The sequence below is a fragment of the Podarcis bocagei genome, assembly GCF_964188305.1.
Source record: "Podarcis bocagei genome assembly, chromosome: 2".
NCBI classification, from domain to species: domain Eukaryota; kingdom Metazoa; phylum Chordata; class Lepidosauria; order Squamata; family Lacertidae; genus Podarcis; species Podarcis bocagei.
The window spans coordinates 5,808,332-5,819,533 of record NC_138126.1 but is presented as its reverse complement, the minus strand read 5'-3'; positions in this window follow the sequence as shown (position 1 = coordinate 5,819,533).

Here is an 11,202-nt window from a genome sequence, read left to right as displayed (position 1 = left end):
TTGCCAAGCAAACAGAGTAAAGAGGTCACTGGCAGGGCCTCCTACGCAAGGCAACGGCCTGCATTTCAACCAGGTGCAGGGAAGCAATGCCAAGTGCCGGGAAGAAGATTTGTTTGGCCCCAGATTTATCTTTCTGCAGAGTCACGGAATTGTAGGGTTGGAAGAGACCGAAAGGCTCACCTGGTTCATTTATTACCACAGTGGAATCTCAGTTTTCAAGCGTCTTAGAAGCCGGACGTTTCGGAACCCGAACGCCGACAACCCGGAAGTAAATGCTTCTGTTTTCAAACGCGCCTCAGAAGTCAAACGGCTTCCAAGGCGAGTTTTTCAATTTTCTCAGTGAAAATTGCCAGCAGACCTTTGTGTCTTGGTTGTCAAACGTTTCGCAAGTCGAACGGTCTTCTAGAATGGATTATGTTTGACAACCAAGGTTCCACTGTATAATAATAATAATAATAATAATAATAATAATAATAATAATAATAATAATAAAATAATAAATTATTTATATCCCGCCCTCCTCAGCCGAAGCCGGGCTCATTATTATTATTACCTTTTATTTTGACAAAGCAATAATAATAAATAAATAAAAATAAAAATGTGCACCCCACCACTGAGACCATTCCATTGTAACTATCCAACCTCCCAAAATTTCAGCACCTCTTTGCGATGGTTTGACCCCTTTCCATTTTAACAGTACAAATTCTACAAATACCTTCCTCAAAATAATTTATCCTGCATATTCCCTGTCTTACCTTTTTTTAAAAAAAAATAATATTTATTACTTTTCCAACCATTTAAACACTACAAAAAAATAAACAATACAAAAACAATACCTAACACTAACACATTAAACTAACAAAACAAAACAAAAACAGTTTAAAACACATCAAACAGTTTCAATATCTTATCTTTCATTCACTTATTTCAATGACCTCCTCACACCTCCCTTTTTGTATTCCACTTCTATTAATTGTTTCAGCAATTCCTTTCCATCTTCCTCTGCTTTCTATCCTTTAATTATCTTAACACATTCTAACCTTATTTTTCCCTTTAATACTCTATTAGTCTATTTATACTTAATTCCTTATAACATTTCTACTAAAGCCATATAACTTCATTCCAACATTTTCCTAACATTCATTAATTTTACAGTATTTCTGTAAATAGACTTTAAACTTTTTCCAGTCTTCTTCCACCGACTCTTCTCCCTGGTCTCGGATTCTGCCAGTCATTTCCGCCAATTCCATATAGTCCATCAACTTCATCTGCCATTCTTCCCAGGGTAAATATTGTGTCTTCCAGTACTTCGCGATGAGTATTCTTGCTGCTGTTGTTGTATACATTAAAAAAATTCTATCCTTCTTTGACACCAATTGGCCAACCATGCCCAGGAGAAAGGCCTCTGGTTTCTTCAGAAAGGTATATTTGAGTACCTTTTTCATTTCGTTATAGATCATCTCCCAGAATGTCTTAATCTTTGGGCATGTCCACCAAAGGTGAAAGAATGTGCCTTCAGTCTCATTACATTTCCAACATTTATTGTCGGGCAAATGATAAATTTTTGCAAGCTTGACTGGTGTCATGTACCACCTATAAATCATTTTCATTAAATTTTCTCTTAGGGCATTACATGCCGTAAATTTTATATTCCCTGTTTTACCTTAATAGCACATGTTAATTTCTCATGAATAGCCAAATCCCATACCTCTTTATACCATTCTTCCATTTTATATTCACTTTCCACTTCCTAGCTATAATAAGTCGCGCAGCTGTCAATAAATTTGTGAGCAAGTCCTTTCTAGACTGCGAGCCTTCCACTCTATTGTAAATTGATAATAATGCTACTTCTGGACTTTTGGTCAGCTTTAACCCAGTGCATCTAGCCCACTTTTATGTGTTTTATGAGAGCCAGTGTGGTGTAGTGGTTAAGAGCGGTAGTCTCGTAATCTGGGGAACCGGGTTCGCGTCTCCACTCTTCCACATGCAGCTGCTGGGTGACCTTGGGCTAGTCACACTTTTCTGAAGTCTCTCAGCCCCACTCACCTCACAGAGTGTTTGTTGTGGGGGAGGAAGGGAAAGGAGAATGTTAGCCGCTTTGAGACTCCTTAAAGGGAGTGAAAGGTGGGATATCAAATCCAAACTCTGTTTCAAGCGCTCTATTTCTCCAAATATCTGGCACAGTGGAACGAGGAAATTTATGCAGTACCAGACTCCCTCCATCATCAAACTCACCCTGAAATTGGGCTATTTGCAGTAAGGAACGTGGTGAGGAAATACAGCGGGAAATGTGGGGCAACCATTGCTTGGCTCAACGCTGTATTGCCTTCTCACAAAGAAGTGAACGCTCAATAAACAGGTAGTACGGAAACAGCTCTCCTCTTAAGGTGTTCAGTGACTCTTTTGTAAGGGCCTTTTCACCCTCTTCCAGGATGGACAGGTGGGGCTGTTCACTGAAGCAAGGAAGCGGAAGCGTCAGAGTTTAGGAATATAAAAAAAAAAAATATCTGCATGGTGCCTAGGGAACAACTTGCACCTTAATATCAGCAAGACAAAGGAGATGGTGTTGGACTTTTGGAGGAAGAGAGGAGAACTAGCCCCACTGCACATCGGGGAGGGCTGTGTGGAGAGAGTCTCTTCCTTTAAATTCCTAGGAGTTTACCTCAGTGAAGACCTTACTTGGAAAATAAATACAACCCAGGTGGTTAAGAAAGCCCAACAGAGACTCCATCTCCTCAGAGTATTGTGGAAGAAGGATGTCAATCAACATCTGATCTCCTTCTACAGGTCAACAATAGAAAGTGTCCTTTCATACTGCATCACGGTGTGGTACGCTGGTTTGAGATCAACTGATAGGAAGTGCCTACAGAGGGTGGTGAATACAGCACAAGATATTATGGGCTGTCCCGTGAATCCGCTGGATGAAATAGCGGAAGAACGTTGCTTCAAGAGAGTTAGGAAAATTCTCAGGGATTATTCACACCCTGGCCGGCACTTTCTTGATCCCATGCCCTCAGGCAGAAGATATAGAAGCATGATTAGTTGCACCAACAGGGTAAAGAACAGCAGGTGCCCCGCGCTCCTGAGCAGCTCTGGGGTATCCCGCGAAGCCTCCGCAGGGCAGCGGGATGAAGGCTCCCCACTGCCTGCGGAGGCTTTGCGGTCTACCCCAGAATCCAGAACAGCTAGAGAGAGCACTGCGCAGCTGTTCTGGATTCTGGGGTAGACCGCGAAGCCTCCGCAGGGCAGTGGGGAGACTTTTGCGGGAGGTGGAGGAAGGGACAGAGCGCGGCTTTCTCAGTCCCCCCACCTCCTGCAAAAGCCCCCAAGAGTCACACTCCCTTTAAAGAGCCGTGCGGAGTGTGTGTGTGTGGCCTTGGGGGCTTTTCCCCAAGGAGGGAGAAGGGCAGCTCGTCAGTGATGGGCTGCCCTTCTCCCTCCTCCAGAAAAGCCTGCAAGCGCCGCAAACACGCTCCATGCGGCTCGTGAAAGGGAGTCCTGAGCAGAACCTGGGATGCATACAGGCTCTGCTCAGCACTCCCTTTAAATAATATTTTCTTCCCTTGCTTTCCCGCTCTAAAAACTCGGTGCGCCTTATGGTCACGTTCGTCTTATGGAGGGAAAAATACGGCAATAAGTTGTTTATTTTAAAGTTATTGCGACTTTTTATATTGGATCAGATTGCTGCTATTAATGTTTGATGCTTTATCATTTTTATATGTGTTGGAAGCTGCGTAGATTGGCTGGAGCAAGCCAGCCAGATGTGCAGGGTATAAACAAACAAACAAACAAACAAACAAACAAGCCGTGGTGGCTCTCTTTGCCTGCACGGTCATAAACGCTCCTGCATACCAGTCGCCGCGTGGGCCAGATCCAGCAAGGCTCTTCCTATGTATTTCCTTCTTTCACAATTCTCTTTTTAAAAATATTATTTTATTAATATTACACAATACATATTCAAACATAGAAAAAAACAATCGAGTTGACTTCCCCCATTCCCTTCCCTGTTTCCATTGTTTATCATCATATCACATGTCCATTTTAAATTATAAAATTATTAAAATTACTTATTGCCCAGTCATAATATCTCTACCAGTATTTTAAAAATCCTGCTCATGTATTAACCTGTGTACATTGCTTCTGTATATATGCAATAAAGTCCTTCCAATCTTCTTTAAATTCTCTGTCGTCTCTTCCTCTTAGTTTCATTGTCATTTTTGCCATTTCAGCATATTCCATTAATTTCACTTGCCAATCTTCTCTAGATGGGACACCTTTTTCTTTCCAATATTGTGCTAATAGTATTCATGCGGCTGTCGTTGCATACTTGAAAAAGTCTTTTTGCAGTCTTGGTATATCCACTACTGTAATACCTAGTAGGAAAGCTTCTGGTTTTTTTAACAAAAGTGGTTTTAAACATCTTCTTCAATTCATTATAAATCATTTCCCAGTACTTCTTAACAATTTTGCAATCCCACCACATATGAGAAAATGTCACTTCTGCTGATTTACATTTCCAACACTTACTTTCTTTATTTGTATACATTTTTGCTAATTTTACTGGAGTTAGATATCTGTACATCATTTTCATATAATTTCCTTTAATCGCCACACATGCAGTGAATTTTATTTCAGTCTTCCACAATTTTTCCCAATATTCCATCTGTATATTGTGTCCCACATCTTGTGTCCTTTGTTCACAATTCTCAATGATGTGTCGGTGGATTCCCACGAGGCAAGACACAGTGATAGCAGCAAGAACCTTTATTGAACTACATAACTGGGAAACAGGGGCAAAGCAACTGCTTATACACCATCCTGAAAGCCTGGGCCACTCCCACTCCCAACATGATTGGCTGTCTAAACTTCAAAGGTGCAAATCACAACTCAGAGTTCAAGGGCCAATGGCAGAGGCCCAAATCCTGAAATGTTCTGTGATTGGACATCATGTGTCGAATCTGAACACAGGAGCTCAGATTCCTTAGTCCAGACTTGAGCTCAGGCAAACACAGACCACTGAATACATAACGCTCAACACCTTCCCTCTCCTTATCAAATAGAGCAAAGCCTGCAGAGATTGCCCGAGCTGCTGCGATTCCTACACTGCAGGGGGCTGGACTGGATAACCATTTAGGTCCCTTCCAGCTGGACAATTTTACGATTCCGCGGTGCCGTTTCTCAGTCAAGCAGGGCCTGCGCTTCACGCGAGGGCAGTGGCGATGGTCACAGAGGCCGGTGGGAAGCAATGCAGCGGCAAAAAGGGCTGAGTAATGTTTGCAAATGGAAGGAAGTATAATAATAATAATAATTTATTATTTATACCCCGCCCATCTGGCTGGGTTTCTCCAGCCACTCTGGGCAGCTTCCAACGGAATATTAAAATACAATAACCTACTAAACATTGAAAGCTTCTCTAAACAGGGCTGCCTTCAGATGTCTTCTAAAAATCTGGTAGTTGTTTTTCTCTTTCACATCTGGTGGGAGGGTGTTCCACAGGGCGGGTGCCACTACCGAGAAGGCCCTCTGCCTGGTTCCCTGTAACTTGGCTTCTCACAGTGAGGAAACTGCCAGAAGGCCCTCGGCGCTGGACCTCAGTGTCCGGGCAGAACGATGAGGGAAGAGACGCTCCTTCAGGTATACTGGACCGAGGCTGTTTAGGGCTTTAAAGGTCAGCACCAACACTTTGAATTGTGCTTGGAAACGTACTGGGAGCCAATGTAGGTCTTCCAGGACTGGTGTTATGTGGTCTCGGCAGCCGCTCCCAGTTACCAGTCTAGCTGCCATATTCTGGATTAGTTGTAGTTTCCGGGTCATCTTCAAAGGTAGCCCCACATAGAGCGCATTGCAGTAGTCCAAGCGAGAGATAACTAGATCATGCACCAGTCTGGCGAGACAGTATATGGGCAGGTAGGGTCTCAGCCTGCGTACCAGATGGAGCAGATACTGCAACAACATGTTAATGGATCATTAGTGCCTTAGCCCAAAGTTAGTAATTGCAAAAAGTCAAAAGGCAACACCCCCCTTCTTTTTTGTTTTTGTTTCTGTTTAGATTCTGTTTGTTTCTTTCAACTGTGTTGGAAGAGATGGAACAATGAAACAAAAGGCAAGAAACGTACGATCTAGGTAAACTTTCTCCGGCGTCAACATCTCTAAACCCAGTTTGAAGTGGCATGCAGAGGCGGAGCTTCCGGGGGGCAAAGAGCAGCCGGGGGTGGGCTCCCAGCGCAGGGGGTGCAGCCATGATGGCACCCTACTGGGATCACGCTGCCGGGGGCGGTGCGCTCCCCCCGCACTCCTCTTCCTCCGCCAGTGGTGGCATGGTTTTTTTATTTTAAAAAATGTATAAAACGCCCACAGATAAACATGCCCTCTGTCCAACTTCCAGGGGCTGAGGAGCAGTTGGCAAGCCTCCCTTCAAAGACAAGACAGTTGGCATAGACCATGAGTAGGCAAACTAAGGCCTGGGGGCTGGATCTGTCCCAATCGCCTTCTAAATCGGGCCCACAGACGGTCCAGGAATCAGCGTGTTTTTACACGAGTAGAATGTGTGCTTTTATGTAAAATGCATCTCTGGGTTATTTGTGGGGCGTAGGACTTTGTTCATTCCCCCCCCCTCAAATATAGTCCGGCCCCCCACAAGGTCTGAGGGACAGTGGACCAACCCCGTGCTGAAAAAGTTTGCTGACCCCTGGTATAGACCTACCTGCTTCCAGTAAAAAAGCAGGCAAATAAAAAGAATTGTTTGCGCAATTTCCTCCGGGAGGTAGCTCAGCCTTCACCCGCTGTCTGGATACATCCCAAGGAACAAAAGGGTAAGCAAATATGAATGGGGCACTTTTTGATTTGGGTTCTTGTGAGGAAAGAGTGTAATCATTTACCCAGCCTGCCTTCCCTCTCTTTGCAAGGCCTTGCAGCTTTGTGTCTCACTGTGCTCAGTCACAGTGAGAATAGGGAAGTGGACTGTATATTATCCACCCTTCACCCTATGGGTGTAGCGGGGGGGGCCAAGCTAGTACTGGTTAATTTCTGTCAATTAAAGGTAATGGACCTACAAATCTGTCATTGAACCGGCCGTTATTTAAAATGGAACAAAATCCATCCAGATCATTAGAGAAGGAAAATGAATACCTGTGATGCTTGGACTTTTTCATCTTCCAACCTGTTCTGACCCATCATCACCACCCTCTTGGGTCTAGAAGAGTACGCAGCATTTAAGGCATGGGCCAGAGCTCGGACCGTGTTGTAAATGCTGTAGGTGTCCTGAAACAGGCTCCTTTCAAGGACTTCTTGAGGGAAACCTGAAAGGTTCTCCTTCACTTTGCATCGCTTCTGGCCTTTCACAGAAAACACATGCTTTGAATATGAGCAATTATAGCCCCGAGGCCAAAATGGATGGTAATTACTGTAGGCGGAGGAAACTGGCAGATTACCATCATGTTTTGATCTTTTTTTGGTCTGGATAAATAAAGATAGATATCCATGAATGTGCTTGTTCTCAAGTAGTTTGGGAGACATGTTGGAGCTGACATATGAGAGAGCTATTGTGATCCAAACTTTCCCAGTAATGGGTTTCAGGGTTTCACCCACTATTTCTAGAGTAAGTGCGGCATCGAAGGTGGACTGAGAGTCCCCATAGTAAAGAAACACATTGATTCTCCTGTCCATGGAAAGTGAAATCTTATTCTTGAGCTTTGTGTACTCATCTACTTTAAACAGAATCTTTCGTGGAATGGTTTGTGAAAAGCCAACACAAACACTGCTCTTAGCGAGTGAGAGCTTCAAGGTGTTCAGAAACCTTTCTCCATTGTCAGAGTCAGGAGCTATGAGCCCAGTCCAAGTCCATTTGAAATGCAGGAGTAGTCTGGTAATCCCTGAGCCTGGGGGTTCATCATTTGGGGTCAATCTGTAGAGCAGAGGAGATCTAGTTTTGTCAACGGCATGATGATCAGAAGCATAACTGACCTAGGAAGAAAAGGTAGATATAGAGGGTTTTATTGGTCAACTGGAAATTGTGGTCAGGGAGAGCCATATTCTGCATTGCTTCTCTGGAATGGAGATGTAGGACACTTATAGGCAACAATACACTCTGGTCAGTGACCGAAATAAATCAATTCATTCGTTATAGGCAACAATTTAATATTTCTTCAACATCTCTCTCCCCCCCCCCCCGAATGTTGTCCCATTTCCACCTCCCCCATGTTTCAGACTATGTAGAGTAAAGATGTTGCATTTTCTACTTTTACCATTTGGTTCAGGGGAGGGGTCAATTTTTAGCTCACTTGAGTGTTAGTTTCACATGAGTTTTGTTCCTTAGATTTTTCTCCTTGCCCAATATTTATTTATCCCCCATGTTAAAGTCCCAGGGCAAGTTACCAAAATAGGCTTGTGTGAAGCTATCCCTGAGGTGTCTTCTGGAGGCTGCATTTCTGTCCCACCAAAGTATGATTCATGCTCCATGTAAATTGCTATTTTCCTAGAAAAAGAGGTGCCAAAACTCACCATGAACCCTTGTCCTCTTATTAGGTGTCGGCTGAACAAAGAGTCTGTTTCCCCCTTGTAAGTATAAAGTACTTAGCAGCTCACAGTACACATCTTGTGAACTTCATGTTGTAGCTTCTGAGAGGCATCTCTCCTTCCAAAAGGCTCCCCCCCCCAGTCGGCTCTGATGGTGATTCTCTTTTGAAACCCTTTTTCACCCAGCAGGACAAATCCTTCAACATAAGGAGAACCTCCTGGATCAGGCCAACGACTCATCTAGCCCAGCATCCTGTTCACTCAGTGGCCAGCCAGGTGATTGTAGGAAACCAGCAAGCACAGCATGAGCACAAATGCTCTCTGCCCTCATGTGATTCCCAGCAACCAGCACCCAGAAGCATTGGTGCCTCCAACTAGGGAGGTAGATCATAGTCCTCATGCCTAGCAGCCATTGATAGCCCTTGCCTTAATGAGTTGGTTTAATCCTCTCTTAAAACCTCCACTGCCTCCTCTGGGAGTGAGTTTCATAGTTTGCTTCCTATTCAGAGAGGTTGCTGTTCTCTCCATGTTGCCAATGCTAGTGTATTCATACCTGGGGGGTTTTGTAGGTTCCCAGCATACCGGTAGTTGAAATCTGGAGTGAGGTGTTAGAGTTGGCCCCTTCAATGAAAACCAAGGGCTTCTTCTGTCTTCCACAGTGGTAGTTTGGAACATTGGCCCTCCCAGGAGAGAGCAGATCTAGCGTGGCATCATAGGTCATCCTTGCATTGAAATAATTGTCATAGATGTCATAGCCCAGGGTGATGTTGGGTAAGATCCTGGGGTCCTGATTAATCTCATGGATGGCGATCATGAAGGACAAGAGATTCCAGTATGATATCACCCATACTACCCTGCAACAAAGCATGAAGCCTAATGTCAGTCTCCATTCAGTGAAAAGTCCCTGCTTTCTAAGTCCTGGAAGAAATTGCAGCCACAAGAATGAAGCAAAATAGAACTTCCACATCACATAATCAGCCATCTGTGAGTTTGTTGGAAGGTGAACGGCTGCTTGCCAGTTAAAGGGAGATAGAAGCATATTTGAGCACTTGAGTGCTGGAAGCAGGGAGTGAATACAACCCTCAAATATATTGAGCAAAAGTTGGTAAAAGGATAGGGCACTAGTTCAAGGGGAGTGGTAGGGTGTAAGAGTTTGTTTCCTTATTTTTTAAAAAAGGAAGAGATGTAAAATAGAGATCTTTACCAGTCATATTGTAGCACCCTGCTTGTGGTTAACGCTTAGCTGGAATGAATTATTCAACGCAGCAATAGAGAAATTAAAATAATAATTTATTTGTCAGACAAATAAATGAGAGACACAGTGGTATATGGTTACCAAAGCTCTGCCCACTCTAGCCCTGATGGCCAGCACCTTTGCTTCCCCTTTGGCTGCCTCTGTCCAATCAGCCTGGTTGAAATTCCTATTGGCTGTTTGCTAGAACCAATCATAAAAGATACACCCATTTCCTATTACCTTTTATGGGAGACAAAGAGCTATATTTCCTTCTATCCATAAATGGCAGACAAGTAGCCATATATCTTACATTTGCCTCGACAAGGCACCTTAATTATCAGATCATCTTTGCCCTATTGCCCTATTGCCCTATTCACTCCAAAACAGATGGCTAAAACAGATGGCTCATGGTTTTAAATTTTCTCTTAAACAGAGATCTTGGATTCACATTCTCACACACCATCAATGAAATAAGAATCTAACATAAGAATCTAACATTTCTTACTTTCTAAATCCTTTGCATAATTACATTTAAGCCAATATATTTCATACATTAACATAGATAGATTTTTAGAAGGAAAGGCCTTTTCAAAGTAAAAAAGGAAACAGCTTCAGAGAGAAGCCTCTTCAGTTTACAACCCCCCCTTTCCCAAGCCAGCTGTTGTTCCCATTAGCTCTTGCCCTTTAACCTTATGAAAATATGGCTCAAGTCTTCTGTTAAACAATAAATCTTACTATTTACCAACTCTTAATTAGTGTTTTTGCAGCTTGATTGTATTCTGTAATTTGTATGGTCAATATGACCTCTGCTCCCAGCCTGTAATTTCCTTTTACAACTTTGAGGTACTGCTATAAATCAAGAAGATAAACAACTGCCAGAGTACTTAGCCAGCTGCTTTATGTCTGGCATGAAACATACAAACATTTGCAAATATATTTTTAAAGCTCATTTTAAAATACAGGCCTTGATCAGATGCCTCAATATAATTCCTGATTCTCATTGTTACTGATATCCTATTTAGTACCTACCATTCACCCTAAGGTCCCAGGGCAGGAGAGTTGTACTGGCTGCCAGTTGATTTCTAGACTCAATTCAACATGATTGTATGTTAACTTGATAGATTGTGACAGTTTCATAGCTATAGTCCTGCTCCTTTCAGAGGAGTGCAGATCAGGCCATCTTCACATTTCCCAAGCCAAGAGGTTGGGATGCAGATGATCTCTGGCTTTTCATGATTCACCATCAATTTGGTTTATTTCCAGTGGAAAAAAGTAAGGAGGGAAGCAATGCACATATATTTTGTGTCTTCAATGGGCAAATTCTAGAAAGCAGGACTTGTCCCTGGCAGATAAGCATTAGAGACCTGGGCAATCACAGCTAAGCACAACAGTATTAAAGACAATGCTATGTATATGTCTACCCATTAATCACAATCTTATCTGCTATGCTGAAA